Source organism: Drosophila takahashii, chromosome X, assembly GCF_030179915.1.
Source record: "Drosophila takahashii strain IR98-3 E-12201 chromosome X, DtakHiC1v2, whole genome shotgun sequence".
Classification (NCBI taxonomy): domain Eukaryota; kingdom Metazoa; phylum Arthropoda; class Insecta; order Diptera; family Drosophilidae; genus Drosophila; species Drosophila takahashii.
In genome coordinates this window covers 5,017,150-5,039,341 of record NC_091683.1, presented here as the reverse complement: position 1 = coordinate 5,039,341, position 22,192 = coordinate 5,017,150, and the positions used below count along the sequence as shown (strand labels likewise).

At 39.9% G+C, this 22,192-nt stretch overlaps 1 protein-coding gene across 3 annotated transcripts in view; it reads right to left on the bottom strand.

Moving 5' to 3' along the window:
* The window catches only part of kek5 (kekkon 5), a 120,503-nt gene that overhangs the window by 59,205 nt on the left and 39,106 nt on the right, over positions 1 to 22,192 (bottom strand). The window contains exon 1 of one of the 3 annotated variants that reach the window (XM_070218698.1): positions 8,533 to 8,865. The exons of the other annotated variants lie outside the window; for them this stretch is intronic. The gene's annotated coding sequence lies outside the window, so the exon portion shown is untranslated. Of the gene's footprint in view, positions 1 to 8,532; positions 8,866 to 22,192 lie in introns of those variants that run through there. 3 annotated transcript variants of the gene reach the window in all.

Genomic DNA, 22,192 nt, shown 5'->3' with positions numbered 1-22,192 from the left:
AGGGCCATAGGTTGGAGGTTCGAGTTTCAAGATTGTCAGTTCATGTTTGTTTGTTTGTTGGTGTGTTGGTTTGCTTGTTTGTTCGTTGGTTGCCTTCACTCTCAATGCGACAACAACCACAACAACAACAACAATGCATCTTAAGACCGCTTTTACCTTGGCCCATTCCCATTCCCATTCCCAATACCCCATCCCACCATTCACCATCCAGAAGTCCACACTCTTTGTGCCTATGAATGCAGCTTATTTCGAAGTGAACTGCTGACTGACTGGGTTGAAGAGTTGAAAACCCCTTTGAGCTTGAAATCAAGTGTTCTGTTGTTGTTAATGTCGCTGCCGCTGCTCAGACATTGCGCGGATTATTGATTGATTGTATAGCCTTGAAAGGATACGAAGGATTTCCCTTTTTCACTTCCTCCGAATAAAGTCCTGCTGGGTGCCAAGTGAAAAATATTGAACAAATTGAGAAATGGAGATGGAGAAAGGAGAAAGCAAAAGCCCGCAATTGCACTTTACTCTGAACGAGGAGACAATCAACGGGATGAGCTGCACAGATGAAAAAATAATTGCAGGACCAAAACATATATTTTTACCATATTCATATCATTTTGATGAGTGAACATTAAATTTTTTAACAAGTAATTTTTTTTTGGTAGAAAATCTATTTAAATGTATAACTTTTAAAAACAAAACAGGAAGTAGCCCCTGCTAAAAAAACGGTTGGACATAAAAATTTAAAAAAGAAATCGAAATTTGAAAAACATTCGAAGAATAAATAGAAAGAATAGAGATCAATAAATAAAATATTTTTTTCAATAAATAAAATCATCAAATATCATACCATACAAGTTTTCTTTTTGTGTGACCATCAAAAATCATGTGCACTCTGTTAATTTTACAATGCGAGATTACCGCGGGGTTCCGTTCGAAAGGCGGGAAGCCAAATTGATTTTGATTGACCTCGCGCCGCATGTTGTCCCCGTCCCTCCGTTCGACCACTTGTCGCCAAAATATGTGAGTGGTGTGTGCCGAAACTTTTGTGCCACTTTATGGGCTGACAACTTGAAGGAGGAGTCCCGGAGTCCCAGGAACTTTTTAAATCGAACTATCGACTATACTTTTGAACAAGAGTGGTGCTCTAAACGCTCCCCCAGCTCACTTTAAAGCTATTTCCCGTCCCTTCTCTTCTTCAGCAACAACCATCCCTCCCCATATTACCGCAATTTAATATTTTGCTACAACTCACACAAAAGTTTTCCAGCAGTAGCGGCGCAGCCACAGCCGCAAATTCGTATTAATCCAACTATGGCTTGGCTGGAAGGAGGAGTGGTGGTTTTTGCGAGGAGAAGACACAGGGAATCCAAGAATCCAAGTGCAGATTGACAGTGCCGTCGGGGAGGAGAGTCGAGAGAAGACGAGAACGGAACAGAAGAGAGATGGTGGTCAGAGTGCAAAGTGTCTCACAAGTCCACTTGACACTAATAACAGATTTTGCGGTCGCTCGAAAAGTTGAGTAAGCACTACAGCAACTACAATTGCCGTCCGTTTTTTTTTCCTCCCTTTTCTATATGAATTTTGTTTAAAATCAAACGATTATACACTATGGCAGCTTTTGAAATAATCCTCTTAAATTTGCATAAATTCGACTCGTTCTTTTCAAAAGGTAATTTAATTTCTATGGCTTTAGAAAATATATTTGGAAACGAGTAGTATAGCAAAAATCCCTTATTGGTTCACACCTACGCATTATTATAGAATTTCGATTTTTGGTTTCATATTTTTATGTAAAACAGTGTTTACAGAACGGTGAGTTGGCAGAAAATTTAAATTGCTCTTTTATAGATATATTTAGATGTTATAATCTAAAATTTGCATATAATCGTTCTTTTCAAAAAGTAATTTAATTTAGAAAAAATATTTTAAAAACCTTATTGGTTTGCATCTACGAAATATTATTGAATTTCGGATTTTGATTTCATATTTTTACGCCAAATCGTATTTACAGTACGGTGAGTTGGCAGAAAAATAAAGGTGCTCTTTTATAGCTATATTTAGATGTTAAAATCTAGAATTACATAAAGCTAAGTTGCCATCGCATTACGGCTATATAGCGTTAATTAATTCATTATATAATCGGCCAATGACTCAGTAGCAGTATCGCTCCAGGCTGCGACTTTTGTAGGGTTGCTGTTCTGTGTGGGATCTCTGGATGTGGGGGATTCAGTTCCGAATAAAAATGAAAACTTTTGGGCCTACGGCTCCTGGTGGCGGCGGTCGGTCATAACTTCAGCTTTTACGGCGCGCAACAACCCGCAGCGATGGCAGATAAAGAAAGGCAGATATTTACAAAGAGCAGAAAACATTTACCACCCATCCCAGTAGCCAGTAGCCAGTAGCTGGTAACCTTGAAACTTTCGCAGGCCACATCGTTGGATATCATCGCATCGCATCGCATCTGGCGAGCAAATCTCCTCGCTCGCTATTCGGAAATGTCCAAAAACTGTTTTGCAGCCCATTGCGTGCCGCCTGCCTAGGCAAAATGCCCCGGGCGCTGCCAGTGTCCCTCATATATGATGGGGCAGGTCCACCATCTCCATCTCCAGAGGAAAGGAAAGCAAAGAGCCTATAGTTTTTTCCCTCTTTTGAGGCTGGAAGGATGGTTGGAGGTTGGCGGAGGAGGGTTTTGCCCCGAGCCGAAAACTGTTAAATTATTTTTTTATTGCCGGCCAAGAGCGAGGGCGCTCGCGCTCCTTTATTAAGGTGGCGGACAGACGGACGGATGGTTGGTTGGAGCTGGCTGTCTCTGCGATGAAAGTAAGCGTTAAGTACGAACAAAGTGAAAAGTATTGCCCGTGCGTGCCCAAAGTTTTTACCCCAACATAACAGAGAACACAGAACAGCCCTCGTCGCGCCCTTGCACCACCCAGTTCCAACAATTCAACAATTCAGCCATCAGCCGCAGCGTCAAACAAAGCACTTGAAGTGAAAATTGTGCTGGCTTTTGTCTCTTTGTCTTTACTTAACTTAACTTTGGTGGGCCAGTGCCAATGCCTGTGCTGTGCTGAAACTGCAGTTGCCCACTGCAGTTCTAAGGCACGAAAGAATAAAAGAAAAAGAGAGCTTTTCCCGACTGCGAAATACCCGCTACAATCGCCTTAAGGGGTCGTTAAACAATCCTGGCGCCCACATCTGTACAGATTTTGTAAGATTGTAAATGCCATTTTGTTGTGTTTATTAATAACTATCGAAATGTAAAAGAAAATTTTAAAATCGGACCGTTCACTAAAAAGTTATGAACAAATAATGAATTTTCCCCTAGATGGCGCCACTTCAAGCGACTGTCTGCTTTTATTTTATTTTAGAATTACTTTAAATTATTATTCCGTGTATTATCTTCTGAGGTTCCAAATCCATACTAGGATATTTTATTTTGAATATAATATAAATAATATAAAAATTAACATATTTAATCATATTCAAATCATGGCTTTTAATCTCATATTGAACACAATTGTGTCACTTTAATCATTAAATTAAACATTTATATTTACACATGTGTCAAAAAAGATTACTTAATTATCTTTATGCCTTTATGTCTCATTTATGAAGTGAAATTCTTCTTCATTCGGGTAAGTTGTCATTCGCTGTGATTAGTGAGTTTTCGGGGCACAAAAAACTACCTAATAATCTTCTTTTTCGGGCCTGATGTCCCGTATCTACTTATATATTGGAATTTTCCGCTTTTACCTCCTGTGCTCTCTAACCCGGACTAAGTGGTCTTTCGCTGTGATTAGTAAGTTTTTGGAACTGTCCAACGTCCAACAGTTTTTCCCATACACATTTTATAACCCAATTTGTACACATTGTGATTGAGAGGAGAGCGCAGCAGAGGAGGAAACTCCTGACTGACCGACCTCGCCTCGAGTCATATAAACTCGTGTGTGCTAAACAAATGTGACGGCTTCGACCGAAAAATACCAGAAATTGAGAGGTCATAAATAACTTATTTCCAAATTGCAGACGTGGTGGCGGTGGCGGTGGCTTTACTCAACTCAAACTCTGCGAACCCACATCAGCTGTCACTCAAAAATGACTAACACGCATTCCCATTCTGGCCATTTTGGCCGGAAGTTGTGCCCCCGATGATGCTGATGCCGATGCCGAGAGTTTGGACAGGACACGCTGGAACTTTCGCTTCAGCTTCAGAAAAGGAGAAAAGAGCAATAGCAATAGCAGCAGCAACTTCACCAGCAGCAGCAATATAAATGAGGATAAAAGTTTTCCTTTTGATTGATTCGAGTCATTTGAGTGCTCGGGACACATTTCGATTTCGATTTCGTCGTACCATCATGGACCATCGAGCAGTCGCTCTAATTAGTGTCTCTCTCCTCTGAAATATTCTCGATTTTCGCATCGCATCGCATCGCCTCTGCTGCTGCAGCCAGCAGAATGTTATTTCAATAGTCGCAAAAGTCGCATTCTTGGCCATCAATTGAAATGTGCGTAAATGAAAAATTCCTTTTACATAATGCCTGCCCGCCGCCTGGCCTTCCCCCCAATAGAAAACGTTCCCAAACCAACAAAATCCGGACTGTAGGTAGTATTCCTTTTCAATTCGCTTAATGAATAGAGATAGCCAGCCAAATAGCAAAATACGAAAACAAAATGCAAGACCGAAAGTCCGATTTCTGTGCGAATTCTGGGATTGTGTATAGGGGAGTATGAGCAGTGTGTCGACAAATGACCGACGAACGGAGGAGGCCGCAAAGCAACAGAGGTGTGGATACCCGCAAAATCCATTAGGGTCGGATCCTGGACGATCCGAAAACTGATGAATTGCCATAAGTTGACAGTGAGTGGGCCCCGCAATCAGTTATCAATAATGTAGGAATATGCAAATATGCGGTATGTATATGCCCGATAATGCTATTTGTAGCTTTCTTTGCACACGTACACTGAAAATAAACAAGATCTCAAGGATAATAAAAAACTAAAAAAAAAAATTCTTTGTAGGTTTGAATTTAAAATTCTCTAAAAATTAAAATTCAAATATTTCTTGTAGTCTTTTAGAGATAAATCAAAGTTTGTCATAAATAACAAAAAAAAAAGTAGGTTGAGGTATAGGTTCGAATCAATAATCCACAATGATATTTTTATTACGAAGAAACTATATCTTTTTTTTTGTAAATATGGCGTTTGGCAAACACGAATATAAGATTTTTATTTCAAGCGCAGAAATTTCTACCTCCTACCCCTTTATTTTTTGCGACTTAAAGGATGCACATATGTGTATTCGTCTTTTGAGGGCTCGAGAGTTGAATGGCAAATACGGAATTCAAAAAAATTTCAAGCTCCATTGGAAAACCAGTTAAATGGGAAAGCTAGTATCGAATATGGCGGAAACGAAATGAGACAAAAAGCAGGGAAAGGTTGAGAAAAAAAAGAAAGAAAAAAAATAAACAATAATAACAAAGTCGGAAGCGCCATAGAGATAAAAAATATTTACGGAAAAAAAAAACTAAGCAAAGAGGCGAGAGAAGAAAATCATAAAAACGATATGAAATTTATGCGCATATTTCATTTCTTTTTGTTGAACGGTTGCTTCCTGCAACCACCTAACCACCTACCCCATCGAACCAACCACCCACCCACCAGCCAACTACCCGCTTCAATGGTGGGTGGTGTGTGGAGGGTGGTGGTGTTGCAGAAGAGGCGTCTTCCAACTGTTCTGTTCAACTGCCCCCCAAGTGATGGCCGTTTCTTGTAGAGTTTTATTCGATATTTTCTTTACATTTTCTTATGCTTGCTACGTTTTGTTTTCCTGCGGTTGTTATGACGATGCCATTCTATTTTTCTATGCTATGCCACTCCACCATCCTTATTCCATCCACCATTCTCTCGTTCGGCGACCAAGCCAAGGTGTAATGTAATGTAATTTAATTCATTCTTTATACCCCTTACTTGTTTGATAAAATGGCATGTTGTATTCATGCACATGTTCCGTTTTTAGCCTAAAATATATATATGATCTCTTTTATTCTATAGCTCATATTTCGAGAACTAGGCAGGAATTTAGATTTTTCGGCCTCTGCTAAAATATATGTTTACTAAATTTACAAATGTCCCTTTCTTAATACCTCGTTTATTTTGTTGATACATTTATTTTCTTTTAGTGCAACGGCCTTTGAAATACAGTTTTTGCAATATCTTTTGCGTTTACATTTCTTATGGGACCAAAGGAGCTCAATTTCATTTATGAATTTAACTTACTTCCCTTTTTTTTTAATTTCAGCTTGCTGTAGCTCATTTTTAATCTCAAGGTGGATTCTTTTCGAGCATACATTAATATTGCCATCTCTTTACATGACTCTCCCCCTCAAATATCCTGACCAATCTCTTGCCCCTGTCAATATATTGATTCCGTCCACGGTGGTACACAGATATGGTGGTCGGAGGAGCAGGGCAGAGCATCCCCAGCGACCTTTTCTTATTCTTCTCCCCTCGTTCTCCACCTCCTCCCCCTCCGTCTGAGACGAACTGGCTGAAAAATCTTGGTAGTCTGCGCCGCCTGTCGTAAAATGTTTGCCGTGATGCCGGCGCTATCTGTGCAACCGAACCGATATTGGATGCAGTCACGCCTCTCGGGCACACAACCACTTTCCAATAGCCAAGCCAAGCCACCCCTTTGCTCTTCTACACAACAACAAAAATGTGTAAGTAACCAAATATTTACAATGTACATATAACAAACAGTCTAGAAAGAACAGGCTTAGGTGTGCAAATTAAAAGTTTTGCATGTTTACGAGTCGCATTCAAGTCACTAAAAATATTACAAGCAAATGTGATAAATTACAAATATTTTGCATTGATGTAGATGTTTTAAAAAATGAAAGGAAACTGGGTATTCAAAAAGTATGCAACAGAAAATTTGTTCTTAAATCCTCTCCCACAACCAAATTCTGGATATGGGTGATAAATCCCACCAACCGGGTAAAAAATGAAAGGAATCTGGGTATTTAAAAAGTATGCAACAATTTTTTTTTTCTTAAAAATCCTACCCAACAACCAAATTCTGGATCCGTTACTGATAGAAACCTTCAAAATACTTGTTAATATTTTTCACCCAATGCCCTGTGAGAAAATCATCAAGTGTACTTAACAAAAAAAATATCAACAATTAACAGATGTATATTAATTGTTTGAAAGCAATTTGAGAAATATAGCATTTCAGTATTAGTTTTGTTTTGAGCCTCGACACTCTGTTTCTAATCAAGCTCATACAAAGTTTTTAAAGCCATGTTGAAATTGTAAGCCCCTAGTTATGGGTGAGTGGTCTGGTGGCCAGAGGCAATTATATTGTACTTGTTTCAATTGTAGCGACATAAAAACGAAATATTCCCCAGCTAGATCGCTTCACACAGATTCAAAATCGGAATTGTGTAATGTTGATTTCCCCGAATTTCCAGCGACTGAAAACTGTTAATCGGAACGGAAAGCGAAACGAACGAATCCAATCCACATGGCACATGGTATAGATTACATTTGACCTACGCTGCTACAGTAACCTCCGATTGTTCCCGCAAACCAGACTCTCGACTCCCTCTCACACATGATTGACGTAACTATATTTGGCGGCTGTGATGTGAAGCCAAACAGTCAAACAGTAAAACAGTAAAGCAGTGAAACAGCAAAGGGCAAACGGCTAACGACAGCGATAAACACGTGTTGGGCCCGTTGTGTCATTGTTTTGTGGACCGGACTCAAAATCGGGGGAGTTTTGGGTCCGAATCGTGCAGCGATAAATCCAAAGCAAGAGCGCAAAAAATCACGCACTTAACAAGGCTCATCGAGTAAGGGGACAATTATTGGATGCACTGGGAGAAACGAATAACGAATAACGATTTACTCAAAATGTGTACTGAAACTTTCGATTTGCTTAATATCTAATGACAAATTTTCTTGCAAATCGGACCATTCAATAAAAAGTTATGAGCAGTTATAAGCAAAGCGTGCAAGCAGTACAAGCAGTTTCTTTGCTGTTAGCACTCGCTTAAGCTGAGTATTTTATATTTTGCAATGGTACAATTTTTTATATTGATCCTCGTAAATCTGTTACATTCCTGGTTTATAGTTTTTGTTTATCAAAGTTTGATTTTAAGAAAACCTTCTTGATTTTATATATTTTCTTTGCCTGTTCGTATAAGCATCGCGAGAAGAGTAGCTCAGGGTAGAAAATGATATTCAAATAAACAGAATGAACCAAATTCACTGGCCTATTAAAAATAATGGCTTTGGCTTGGTTGGCTTTAAAAAACACATGTTCAGCTGTATTTTCTTTTAGCACATTGCGCTCCAGTTGTTTTTGGTCGGAGACCAACTGATGGACTAAATTCGATACATTTAAATGGATTTTATATTGGGGCTAATTACAGTTTTTCAAGACCTAAGAAATAAAGATATCTCCTTAAAAACGAATCCTAACTAGTTAACCTTCGGTTATACTGTTTTTAAGGTTTTCTCAGTGCAGTTTACCTTATGACTTTGGTGCTTTAGTTTTAAATGAATATTTTAAGACTTAATCCAGTCGGACGTGATGATATAGTCCACGATCACCGGGCAGGCTCCATTACGGCCTAATAATCTATAGCCGGCTGTGCTCGGTTCTCGACTTGCGGAATAATTGATAGCCAGAGGGGCGCTCAATCAAATGCGAAATGCGAGTGCATGCAGCTGGTGCTGGTTGAATCACCGAACGTCATTCATTAGTCATTTCAATTATGAAAACATGTTTCTTTTCTGTGTCCCGCACAGGTGAAGGTCAACAACTAGACACGTACACACACATCTGAATTCTAGTGGGCTTACCTGAAATTAAAAGAAAAGAAGTAACATGTTTAGTAAAAAAGTTATAGAGATAGGTTTATCGGTGGTTTCACAAGTGCCCCCCAACTAATAATGCCATATTGTATCATCATGGAAGGAGGTTAATTGGAAATAATTTAATCTACAAGCTGTGCGCCTGTACTGCCTGTGTTATAACTTTTGAAATTCATTTTTTATTGGATATTTAATCGAAAGACAAGCGTCCAGGCAGAGGCCATTGCATGTTCATCCATATGTAGGTCATCTATGATGGCTGAAAGTCGGAAAGCCGGAAAGTTTACGCGGAGTCGGTCGTCGGTCGGTCATGCCACAACATTTCGACGTCTATGGAATCCGTCAGTCAGTTAGTTAGTCAGTTAGTCAGTCTGTCACACAAGGGGGAAGGTTGGGTTAAGGCTTTCTGGAGGAAGGCGGATGGCTCTTAACGAAGCCCAAAGTGTTGTAGGCCCTTCAACCCCATCACTTTTTGCTTTTTCGTTTTGATTGACTTCAAAAGTCGACGAGTGTTCGTTCTGTAGGCTGTGTGTCCTGGAAAGCAGGTTCGTGTTCTATCACCACCACCCGTTCTGTGCCGTGACCTTTATCACAACTGTCAATTATGCAATAAAAAATGCGCTGAATTAATAAAGGCGAAAAATATAAGCGGAAAATATGAACAGCTACTACTACTGTGGGCACACAGCAAACACAGCCCAGGATTAAATTGTTTTATTTACGACCCAAAGTGCCAATTAAAAAGAGTAGCAAACAAGTTGGCTTTTTTTCGGTTGCACAGCCTTAAAAAGTACATTTTTATATGACGTATAGTTGGAATTTTCACAAAAAAAAAAGTAATTTTTATAAAATATTTACAAGCTCTTGAGATTAAAAGTATTTGTCATATGACTTAGATATAAATACACATTGTATGTACATATAATAATCCGCAGATATGTTTTTTAGTTGCGGTTGAAAAGGCTTTTTCTATCTATCGTGAAGTCAAAGCGACTGCTTGCACTGCTTGAATTTTATTATTTGGTCATAACTTTTTAATAAATCTTCCGATTTGAAAAATGTCTTTTACATTTCGATAGGCTTTAATTAACGGGTATGCAAATTTCTACTGAAGAGTTCAACTTAACTAAAATAAGTATTACTTGGGTAAAGTATTTAATACAAATACAAAATATGAATACAAAACAAAACAACACAAAACCAAACATTTTACGACAACATAAGCAGCAAATGCTTGCCAATTTTTTGGACATAAAATGCGGCCTGGCCGGCCTCCTTTCCTCTCAACTCAACAACAGCAGTCTGCACAACCTTTTTGTACGAAAATTTCAGGGACAAATATTTAATATTAGCAGTTTTATTAATTATATCTTGCTAAATTGGCACTTCTACCGCACATTGGTGTTTCGTGGTGTTCTGTGGTGTTCCGTGGTGCTGGGGGAAAACCCCGAACAACGAACATCTGCCGGTTCTCATGTTGCCATTCGGTTGCTCGGTCGCTTTGGTTGCTTCCCCCGGTAAATTGATGAGCTCAGCGTGGCAAACATCAACGGACACTCTCGCATAGCGCTAGCATACGCCCACATAATTAACACTTTGGTTCGATGTGGGTAAATATTTAGCATGCGTCTATAAAGCGGACTGTGCACTGTGGTCCTCTCGTCCTCGTCCTCGTCCTCGTCCATGACATGCCATCCCCAAACCATCCTATACCATTTCTTACCCATATATTCCAGGGGCAAATAAATTTATTCATGCTATACCTAATAGAGCAACTTGACTGCTGCCGCCGCCAAGATGGAGGGGAAAAATCACAAAGGAGCCGAAAACAAATGGCGTTGGGGAACGGAACGGTACGGAAAGGAAAGTAACACCGCCCACATTGGCTTACGGAGGGGGTGGGACTTGGGGGCGTGGCAGAACGCCTCCGCCTTTGACCGGGATAATCAAAGCTTCGGATTCGGATTCAGATTGCCCCCTGGCCCCAAGCTAAGTCTAGCCACACACGTGCTTCTCACTTTGTGGGTTAAGGGACTTGGGTTGATTCAAATTACCCAACGCACTCAACACAAAAAAAAAAAAAAACAAGAGAGAACGCTATAGTCGGGTGCCCCGACTATCAGATACCCGTTACTCAGCTAAAGGGAGTGCGAAAGAGATGGAGAAAAACTTTGATACGTCGTAACTTTTTAACGAATGGTCCGATTTAAAAAATTTCTTCTACATTTCGATAGGTATTGATAAACACAATAAAACTGCATTTACTTTTCCAAAATATGGAAATTTTTAAAATCGTATATAAGCGATTGTGGGCGTTAGAGGGGGCGTGGCACCCTTTTGAAACAAACTTGCGCTGCGTAGGAACTCCTAGAATCTGCATGCAAAATGTCAATCTTCTAGCTTTTATAGTTTCCGAGATCTCAGCGTTCATACAGACAGACAGACGGACAGACAGACGGACAGACGGACAGACGGACATGGCTAGATCGACTCGGCTAGTGATCCCGATCAAGAATATATATAGTTTATAGGGTCGGAAACGCTTCCTTCTACCTGTTACATACTTTTGCACGAATCTAATATACCCTTTTACTCTACGAGTAACGGGTATAAATATGTGGAAAAAAGAGACACAAAAAAAAAGCTATTAACATACGTAAAAGTTTCTAGGTGTATTGAGCTACCTTAACTCGCCACTTGAATAAATAAAAGTTTTAGTAAAAGTAACATTAGATACCTTTTGGTTTTCACAACAAAGCTTCAGCTTTTCGCTTAAATCAAAATAGTATGAATATATAGGGTAATCGGTCTTCTTTTATTTCTTACTGGCTTACAGAAAATGGATTTGGCTTCGGCTTCGGCTGATTTAAGCCTAGATTGCAGTGCACGTTCACTGCAAAAATGACGCCGAATCTCGACGGGGGCAATTGTGGATCGAAAAAAAGCACTTTGTCGCCGCCGCCCACTGTCTATTCGCCACGCCCACCCAATGTCGCTCTGCCTCGAAGGCGGAATCGAAATTTAAATCTGACCAAAAAGATGCATTCTCATAGAAAAAAAATGAACACAGGGATATATTGCATTTGTGAGAGCGGAAAGTGATACCAAAGACTGGTACACATATCATTATTAGACGTCGAATTTTATTTTAAGTGAAATCTTTTTTAAAAAAAATGTTTAAAAATTTGTGCTTTAAATCATAATTAGATTTAAGCCTAATCTAATTTCGGTTTTTTAAACCAAATTAACCATTACGATATTGCTGAATTTTAACTTTAATAATTAAATTTAAGAAATCTTAAAAAAAGAAAATAAATATATTAAAAAAGGATATTAATTTTTAAAGTTTGAGCCTTTGCTTAGAGTATAAAGTCGATTTATTGGTTGTGTGCTAACTGTCAATTATCATAACTATATGTGACGTCCGAGAAGCAGTTTGGAATTAGAAAAAGCTTTTAGCTAGCCAATGTACAAAACATAGAAAAAAAAACTGTAGAAAAACGAGACTGCTGCCAGTTTGTCTGACTATCCAATCCAAATGGTTCTGAGTTCTGGGTTCTGAGTTCCGACTTCTCTGTGTGTGAATCGAACTTTATTGCCTCTGAAATGGGGTGCTAATTGTATCGGCCTTTGCTAGCCATCCGTCCATCCATCCGCTCCCATTCAAGCGTGTATATCGGTTATTGGTATCGGTATCAGTTTGAGGTATCAGTTTCGGTTTCAGTTTCAGTTTCTGATCCGCTCACCTCTCCGCTCCTCTTTTATTTATGTTTATCGCAATTAATTAATCTGTCTAATGGCGTGGTGTGTTGTTGGATAACGACTGTGACCAGCTTTAACCCAGTTTATTGCACAATTCTCTGACTGCTCGACTGTCTGACTGCTCGACTCGACTGCCCGACTGACATCCATCTCTCAATTCATCCGACTGTGCAAAAGCAACAGCAAAAGCAACGTCTGTCTGTTCTGTCTGCTCTGTCCGATGTGTCGGACGTGCGCTTGTCTAAATGCATTTATAATGCCAATCAATCAAACGCAATTATAAACCCTATTGGCGCGATGTCTGCCCATGCAATTGCCTCCTTAAAATGCGGGGCAAAATCTAAGGGGGGCGTATGGGGGCCTCGAATAAGGCAAGTAATGGCATGTAATAGTCTACATCGCTCCCTGACTTGCAGTTCAATTTGGCCCGCCAATTGAATGGCGCCAGTAATCGCTGTGGTTTGACTAAAAAAAAAAAAGTGGATGTGAAGGAGCCGGAAAAAGTATTTTCATAATTCTACAACCTACAAAAAAAAATTTATAAAAATATATGCCTATAAAAAATCTTTTAAGCAAGAATGTTATTTTTTTGGCATTTTAACAAACTTGACTTGTAAATTATATAATAAAAATGTTTATACAGTTTAATTTGTAAATTTAAAATTATAAAAAAAATTGTATCCCAGAGTACAAGAGAAAATTACCAAAATCATATTATTTTCGCATTAGGCCTCCCGTTTTTGTAGTATAAACATATTTGCAAGTCGAACTATCTTGTTTTTAAGAAAATGAGTAAAGACAATGAGTAACACATATTCGACCCTTAAGTCCAATGCATTTTTCATTCATCTTTTCCCTGCCGCCCACACTATTTTACTTGTACCTTCACAAAGGGGCGTCGTAATACCTTTAGTGGATGTGATTACCTTGAGCATTGCATTCATATTCATTGTACTCGCTGCTGCTAACACTGACCCAGATCCTGATACAGAATACAGAACAAAGCTAAACGTGACCAAGCAGCAGATTTTTATTCGCTTCTATCGTGCTTTTTTTTGATGCCCTATTTGCTATTTGCTGGCTTGTGTCATAACGAACCTAAACCTAAAGTGCAAGCCATAAGCATTTTCTAATTTGTAATAAATCAACATTTTCAGGCGGAGGAACCCGCACCGAATGTGACAAGAGCAATATTTTATTTCTATTTAAAAAGCAGGGGGGGATAAAAAAAGGAGAGGTTGTAATTAAAAGCCCAGAAATGGTTTGCTTTTGGTTTGGGTAACGTGTGTGTGCGCTTTTCCGGTTATTATGAAAATTATAATAACCTAAAAATCAACATGGTCCCCTGCCTCGAACCCTCGACCTCCCACATCCCACCCCTTATTTTTCAAATGGCCCATATAGCATTTTACTACCGCAAGACCACCCACGATGTATGGATGTTACCCCTTCTACTTCTACTTCTTCTTCTCTTCCGAGGGCACATTGCGTATGAAGTCCTTTTATGACATGTTTGCCATTTATCTGTTTGTTTGTAAGCTTTGCCGTCTGTGTTTTGCTTTTTCGTCTGTTTGCTCCACTGTTTTTTTGGATTTTTTCTTCTTTTTTTTCATTCTCTGCCTCCACTGTCGCATTTATTCTCGCTGTTTTAGCTCCATTCAGCCCAATACTGTCCCCCGAAAATTTGCATAATAAATAAATGTTGGAGAAAAGCAGAGAAAGAGAAGGAGAGAGAGAAAGAAAATATGACTTTTAGCCGAAACCCTTAATCAAAAGTTTAAACAATATAAAATTTTTTAAAAATATGATGGAATAATAAAAGGGCCAGCGAAGAGAGACCAGCGAGATATCCTAATAATGGAGTCCAGACTTTGTCCAGTCCCCCGAAAATCTCCTCCTGGCTGCGCGCTGCCATTTGGAAAGCATAATTCCTCCCGCATTTCACATTTTTTACCCACGCTTCTGGTTCTGCTGTTTTTTTTGTCCCCTGGCTTGCACTTGGCTAAATGCAAAGAGAGCCAAATCGGAAATCTGGCCCAGTGGGCCAATGTTTTATATATATAAAAAGAGGGAGGACTCTGACCTCGGCTCGCATCAAAGTTGTTTAAGGTATTCTACTAAATCTTGTCTTAATGGCTAATTTAAAAATGTGGCCAGACCTTGAAACATGCGTCCTATCCTATCCTTCATTATTCTAAAAGTTTTCAAAGTCCTTCTTATTAATGCCTCCGAAAAAGTCTCAAAAGAGTGATTTAACCAAGACAGTGGGTTGACTTCGCACCACAGGAAGTTCCAGTTTCCGGCCATAACACCTTACCATATTTCATTTAAATTTAACAAAGTTGGTATTTTTAAGAATTACGTTGAAACTTTTCATTTATAGATGGTTCAACTTGTTAATATTCTAATATTTGATTTATTAATAATTACATATACTTTAATTAATGTTATTTCCTTCATAAAAATATTTTATAAATTCCTAAAATTGCTTAATAAATAAGAGGACTCATAAATATTTGTCCCTTCTCACAAAGTTAAAGAAAAAATTCACAAAATATAAAAGAGAAGGATAGTCACGTAGCAAATATAATTCGGTTAAGGCATTTCGAGATACGAGAGCATGAATAAGATTTAGCATAATCACCTTCGGGCCAAAAATGTTTGGCCAAATTGTATGCCAAACTATTTAGGAAGACCCAAAAATATGCTTTTGCCTGCGGACAACACAGGTGACAGGGCAAAAAACTTACGCATATCAAGTGTGGAAGTGTGAAAGGGGCATAAAAGAAGACGAATCGTTCTCGCAAAATCAAGACAATAAGAACTCTCACACTTTGTCACCCAATGAGTGAAATTCTTTTGATCCCCCCCGAAATCAGAGAAATCGGTAATCAGAAATAGCTCAATGATTTCCACAAAATCAAATCATTTCTCCGAAAATTGCCTCGAAATCGCCTTGGTCCTCTTGAAAGTATGCAAGTGTGTTAATCATCATGGAGCATATTTTTGAGGAACATTAAAAGCGTTTTAAACGAGGCCAGAAATGCTAATAGCAAACCTCGTAAATCTCGACTGAGGATGGCCAATAAAGGGCCAGAGATAGTCGGTCCCAAGAGTGAATCGCCTGGGTTGTGGCCATGTATCCTCCACGTTTTCTCCTTCCTTTTCCCCACCCCTTTGGACCCTTTTTATCGGATGGCTTTTGTCACAGCTTACCCGCTCGGGAGTGGTTAGTTACAGTCGTCGGTAGTCTGTAGTCTGCAGGATGATATTTCTCCTCCTCTTCTTCACACACATAATTATTTCGATACATATTCAAAAGCCCCCGCCCCGAAAACCAAAAAGGAAACCGGGCGACAAAGTGGCTCATTCATTTGCTAGGATTTCGATTAAGTGTGCAACAGCTTTGATTTGATCCCCATGATTTGAAAATTATTTAAGCAAACGTTACGACGAGTGGGTAATATTCGGATTTAATCCGACCATGTCGCCTTCGCCCCACCCTATATGTTGTTTATAAGACAGCAAGCAGCAGCATATGACGCCTGTCGTTACGGCCCCTTTGGCCTTATAACTGTGTGAAATCTGCTCGCCCCGAGGACACACCTTCATCGTCCCAGTGTCCCAATGTTCAGTTGTCCAGTGTCCACAAAACCGGACGGAAATAGTGACAGCAGTGATGTATGATGTTTGTAATATTTCGTGTCACATTAAGAAACAGGTGCGTCCAAATATTTAGCACGGGTGTGACAAGCGGTCACTTGGTCGATGGTCTCTTGGTCTGATGGCCTGATGGAGATGGATTCATTCAGTATAGTTAGGTTGCCCGGTTGGTTAGTCGCCTTTCTGGGAGGCCATCACCACTACACATCGTTTCTGGGCTGCTAAGTAAGTGCACTTGAAACTACTCAGCAATTTCTCTTACTGTGTCTGACTGACTCACATTCGAGTCAGCATTTTATTCACTTCATTGTGCAATTGGAGAAACGGGAGCAACTGAACAAAGGTGAACCAGATATTTCATGGCAAAATAACCGAGAGTTTTATCTGACGGTTAAGTATGTGTTAAAGGTAGGTGTCATTTTCTAATTCCAAAGAAATTAATTAAGAAAGTAAGGTTAAAAGAAGAATTATGTTGTTAATCTGCCGGCCAAAATTATTATATTCATTACCGTAACAAAATAACCGACAGTTTTATCAGACGGTTTAGTTCGGTTCATGTGTAACAGGTAGGTGTCATTTTCTAATTCCAAATAAATATATTTATTAAGGAATTATTTTGTTGAACTGGTAAACAGTGTCATCTGCTGGACAATTTATTTTATTTCCTTCCTTGGCAAAACAACCGACGGTTAAGTATGTGTAACAGTTAGGCCATTTTCTAGTACCAAAGAAATATATATTTATTAAGAAATTAAGGACAAAAGAAGAAGAATTATGTTGTTAAGCTGCAGATGGCAAACAGCGCCATCTGCTGGGCAATTTATTTTATATGCCTTTTTTTTGTTTTTGCTGCATATGTATTAATTCGAAATTCAAGTACCCGAACAGAAAACAAATAAATGCGGTGATTTCTTTGACCCGAAGAGGGACATTAGAAGGTTACCCGCTGACATAGGGAAATGTAAAACCGAATCTGGACCGCAAATATCCCACTCCGTCCTCCCCATATAACGAGGCACTAAAAAGCTTGCGGGCTAAAGAGGCAACCAAACACAGGGGAAGAAACAAAAAAAAAAAAAAAAAAGCGCAAACATAAAATTGCTAATTTGAATAAGTCACGTGACACGGCGTTAGCCTTGAAAGCGGTGTTGCTGTTGCCTTTGCTGCTGAATCGGAAAGTTCGTTCTGTGTGGACTATATATGCTGTGTATACTGTATAAACTGTAGTATACTGGAGACACGCGCATTACTTGGGCCCTCTGGCTGGGCTCAGCAAATGGCCGACACGACTGTTTATTTTATTTATTTATTTATTTCTTTATTCGCCAACAGTAAAAAACCTTAACTGGCTACTAACTAATACTAAATTAAATACTAAGTGAGGCAAAATAATTATACAAGTTTTTCTTGATTAAATCTCTGGGGGAGCATGGATCCAACCGCATGTGAGATGGCAACTTATTATAAAAATGCAGGGCTCTACACAACGGCTCATTGTGGGCATAATTGGCTCTGTAAGCCGGTACAAAAAATGGTTCAAACGTTCTTAACGATCTACCAGGCACCGATAACCCTATGCTGCCCAGCAGTGCAGGGCAGTCGATTTCAGAGGTCAGCAAATCACATATGAAAACTAATGAACTGGTAGTTCTCCGATCTTCTAGGGAAGAAAGGTGAACAAGCCGACATTTGGCAGAATAGGACGGGACCGGGTCATTGAAATTTAAAGCTAGAAGGGCAAAACGTAGAAACTGTTTCTGTACACGCTCAAGCCGATTTATGTGAATAGTACCCGTCGGGTTCCAGATGAACGAGGCATATTCCAGTTTTGACCTAATGAAGGCTGAATATAAGCTTAGCTTCGTGTAGGGATCTTTAAATTGCGCGGCATTTCTTTTTACAAACCCATACATAGCGTAGGCCTTGGGAATAATATAGTTAATATGTTCAATGAACATAAATTTACTGTCAAACATGACTCCTAGGTCCAGGGATTCATTTCTCAGGGACAGAATATGGGAGTCAATGGAATACGAGAAAAGGATATTAATTATTCGTTTACTGTACCTAACGAAGAAACATTTTGATAAATTGAGAGGCAAATTATTACGAGAACACCAATTTCCCACCCTTTCTAGGTCATTTTGAAGAAGGTCACTATCGGAGATACAATTCACAGCTCTAAATATTTTAAGATCGTCAGCGAACAACAGAAATTCCGAGTTCTTTATGCAATAGCTAATATCATTTATGAAGACGATGAACAGCAACGGACCCAAAGCACTTCCCTGAGGAAGGCCAGAAGTTGCAACATATGAGTTAGAGTAAACAGCATTGCATTCAACTCTGTAAATCCGATCATCTAAATAAGATTTGAACCAGCTAAGTAATAGTGAGTGAAATCCCATTTTCTGCAGTTTAGCTAATAAAGCATTATGGGAGACTTTATCAAATGCTTTAGCGAAATCGGTGTAGACCACATCAACTTGATGATGACTGAGAAACGAGTGGGTGCAAAAATGATTGAACGTAGCTAAGTTTGTGGTAGTAGACCGTCGAGGCATAAAACCATGTTGGTTAGGACTGATGATCCGACCAACAAGAAAAGTTAGCTGCTTGGCTACAATTCGTTCGAACATTTTTGAGACATTGCTGAGCTTTGCAATTGGCCTATAATTTGAAACAATGTTTTTTGCACCCGACTTGAATATAGGAGTAACAGTGGCCAGTTTCCATCTATGCGTAAAAACACCAGTGGAAAGAGATAAATTAAAGATGATTTTAAGGGGCTCACAAAGAACACCTATACAATTTTTCAAAATAAATGGAGAAAGGCCATCACAATCTAATTTTGCTGACTCATTAAAGCATTCAGCCGCCAGATGGCAGTCAGAATCGGTGACATCTAAGCAACCAATATTTAACATAGTAGGAATGGCATTGAGCGAATCTTCGTCATTCCACAGCGAGCCCGGCTCAAAGTTAGATGCAAAGAACTTAGCAAATAGATTAGCGACCCCAATATCCGAGGAGGCTGAATGATCTTCAAATGACATATGGGAAGGAAAGTAAGAAGATGTTCGTTTAGAATTGATAAAGTGCCAGAATGATTTAGGATTGGTAGTTAATTTACGCTCTATATCAGCAATATATTGGTTGTATAAGAATTTATTGAGGAACTCAAACTCACGCTTATGCTGTTTGTAACGGTCAAAGTCACCAGCATCACCGCTTTCTAAGTAGCGCTTATAGAATTTATTTCTAAGGTTTTTATATTTCTTTAGTCCTTGCGTGTACCATGGCAGTCTGTAACAACTTTGAACCCTAGTTTTAGTATATCTGCCCACAATAGTAGAGAGAAAAGATAAAAAAACTTCATAGCTTGTATTCACATCTGCATGCGAGAGGACCTCCGCCCATCTAATATTAGAAATATCGTTACGGATAGAATCTAAACTGCTAGAATTAATATAAGTAAAAGGCAAGCGAGAATTAATTGGGCGAAAAATATAACAAGTAATAGAGATTAACAAAGGCTTGTGATGAGCATCACACGCGGCAAGTGGATTATCGCTGCAACATAAATTAATGCTTAAATCAGGATGTACAAAAATTAAGTCTAGAAGCTTATTTAAATTATTAAATACATGGTTAATCTGGACTAATGCCATACTAAGAAGCTCATCAATGACTAAGATTTCGTAGGGAAGATGCAAGTTACTGGGAACCATTGCTGAGGACTCTGAATCATGAGCCCACACGAGCGAAGATAGGTTGAAGTCGCCCAAAACACATATGTACTGGCCCTCCTCCAGCTCCTGGTGTAGGTGGGCAATGTTATCAACGTGCGCTTTATAAAGATCAAAACTGCTGCTAGGGGGTATATATGAGACTGTCAGGAAAATTGTTTCTGTAGGACCAGAGAGAGATACACAGATTTGATCGAGCAGAGAATCCTCATTCTGGAGACGAATAGCAGTGCAACGAAGTCCACGCCGCACAGCAATTAAAACGCCGCCACCTCTGGAGCATCTTGTTTTAACGGCATCACGATCCTTACGGAATACATGGTAAAGATTCGTATCGAAGAATTCATTATCAAAGAAATCCATGTTGAGCCAGGTTTCAACAAAAATGATGACGTCATGATCGCATTGAGACGTTGCCAAGAAAAGCGATGGAGCTTTTGTACGCATACCACCGACATTTTGAAAATAAATATTGAAAGTTATATTATTTGTGCATGTACGGTCATCCCTGGTCATGCTATCAATACTTGGTCCAGCGTCATGGCCCGAATCCATAAGAGGCCTTGCTGGGATCTTATCATAAGTATTAGAATTATTAATAAGAACCTTCAGTAAAGTAGTTGTGCGGATACGAATAGGCTGGTGATCATCACTCCCAATATTTCGTGGGCGGTCATTATTAGCATTCTGAATATGACTGCACGCAGGTGAATCCGCTCCTGTTAATAGTGCGCGAGAGCCCCCTCCAGCTGCCACAGCCCATTGTAGTTGTTGATGGGGAGAGCAACTCCAGAGAGCACCGGAAAAAAATCCGAGGAGCGCGCCGATGTTAGAGCTTGGCGGACGGCGAATGTCGCAGAAAGCGGACAACAACAGCTCCGGCTGATGTTGTTGACGATGCGACGGGAGAGAGGCGGAATATAATGAGAGCGCAACTCCAAGGAGCGCGCCGATATTAGAGCTTGGCGGACGGAGAATGTCGCACAAAGCGGACAACAACAGCTCCGGCTGATGTTGTTGACGATGCGACGGGAGAGAGGCGGAAGATGATGAGGGCGCAACTCCGAGGAGCGCGCCGATGTTAGAGCTTGGCGGATGGCGAAAGTCGCACAAAGCGGACAGCAACAGCTCCAGCTGATGTTGTTGACGATGCGACGGGAAAGAGGCGGAAGATGATGAGAGCGCAACTCCGAGGAGCGCGCCGATGTTAGAGCTTGGCGGACGGCGAATGTCGCAGAAAGCGGACAACAACAGCTCCGGCTGATGTTGTTGATGATGCGACGGGAGAGAGGCGGAAGATGATGAGAGCGCAACTCCGAGGAGCGCGCCGATGTTAGAGCTTGGCGGACGGCGAATGTCGCAGAAAGTGGACAACAACAGCTCCGGCTGATGTTGTTGACGATGCGACGGGAGAGAGGCGGAAGATGATGAGAGAGCAGTGACCAATGCTTGCAAAAAATGTCCCGCAAAAGTATCGACGCCAGTGGCGCCGATTACTAGGGGTTTTTTGATGGATGAATTGTCGTTGAAGTTTGTGCAGGCTCCGGCAAATTGGATACGATATTATCCACGTCCATAACGGCCCGTTCTCTATGAATAAATCTTTTGACCTTAACTGAGTTTGGCCAAAAATCATTCTTGAAGACTGAATCATAAAGGTGATCAGGGATACCAAGCTTGAAATTTACAAACTTTAAAGTTGCAACGTCAACATCTTTTTTTACAAGTTTTACACAAGTGAAAGAATTAGCGTCCACATTAAGCTTGGTGGACACATATTTTAAAACAGCAGCAGGATCGGTAGCTGTTGCAAACTTTCCGACATGCAAGAATTTATTACTTGGCAATACGTGAAGATCTTCGGCATTAGGGGCCACTCCAACAATATGCTTGGGCTTGTTGTTGTTCCTTCTCTTCTTATTTCGGACTTGTATGAAATTTCCTCTCCCGATATCCAGAGCATGATTAGACGGGTCAACGACCGCGGAAGACGTAGCAGCAGCAGCCGCATATGACTGGGGAGCTGCAGATACATTGGCAGGCCTCGGTTGACGAGGCTTAAGATTTATGTTTTGATTTTGATTCAATGCATTATTTTTAGGTGGGAATGCCTCCAAAAATTTTTTATTAAGGCCCTGATA